At 56.0% G+C, this 977-nt stretch overlaps 1 non-coding gene across 1 annotated transcript; it reads left to right on the top strand.

The window, feature by feature from the left end:
- The first annotated feature begins 275 nt into the window (after nt 1–275).
- Nucleotides 276–347, top strand: Trnah-gug. Its single transcript has one exon. It is a non-coding gene; the product is annotated as a tRNA-His (tRNA).
- The last annotated feature ends 630 nt before the right edge of the window (nt 348–977 follow it).

The raw sequence follows: 977 nt of genomic DNA, 5'->3' as shown, positions 1-977 counted from the left end.
GGTCTCTGCAGACTGGCGTCCACCGAAGCCTCGGGACCGCTGGTTTGCTCCCCTGCTTTTGGAAGGACCCGTGCAGTCTGCGCGCTCCCGAGGGGCTCCAGCCTCAGCCGACAGCAGGCGAGGGAGGTCTGTCACGTGCTTGGGGAAAACACTGCGCCCGCAGGAGTGGCATCGACCCACGCACTGCACAGTCAGCAGCCGCCCTCTGCACCCGACCTGATGCAGGCCAGGCGCTTCCGAAGCGTGGGCAGCGCCCGCCGTGGGGCCTGTGGCTCGCCGTGATCGTATAGTGGTTAGTACTCTGCGTTGTGGCCGCAGCAACCTCGGTTCGAATCCGAGTCACGGCACTCCCCGCGTCCGCCCCAGCCTGCTGCTTTCTTGCCCCCTGCGCCCCATGCCTGGCTAACGTCTTGCCGCAGGCTCCAGGCTCCCTTGTCCAAGCCCAGCTGACTCCAGGAACTCAAGCAGCACTGGTGCAGTTTGGGGCTGTGGTCTTCACTGTCCGTCCCGCTGTCTCCGGTGCACTCGTAAATTCGCCTTCGCCGGCAACCGCGCCCAAGACCTAGGACATAACACCCCTACCCCTAATTTTGGTCTTGGTCAGGATGACACAGGGTCCGAATGTTCTGTCTGGTATTTTGTCTTAGCGGTAACACATCACAAGTGGGAAAGCTTGTTTTATGTGTACTGCCCCACCTCCTTGAGAGTAAAATCTTTATCATCTACATGCTGAATAACTATTGAAGATGAAAACCCGTTCCAACTAAGCAACAAGACTGCAATTTCCATAGAATACACCCTATGATCTAATCAACACAAGAAAATAAGAATACCCATATATATATATATTGTCCTGGCCAAAGAGATCTGAGAATTATGAGCCGCATCCCCACGGTGATCCGTTCTCCAGAGCCCCACAGAGAGACCAACACACTAGAACACTTAACAAAACCTGCTGCTCTTTCCAGTGCAGGAGG

Source organism: Peromyscus leucopus, chromosome 6 (genome assembly GCF_004664715.2).
Source record: "Peromyscus leucopus breed LL Stock chromosome 6, UCI_PerLeu_2.1, whole genome shotgun sequence".
NCBI lineage: Eukaryota > Metazoa > Chordata > Mammalia > Rodentia > Cricetidae > Peromyscus > Peromyscus leucopus.
The sequence above is the reverse complement of the archived record's forward strand: the minus strand, read 5'-3'. Positions and strand labels throughout refer to the sequence as shown.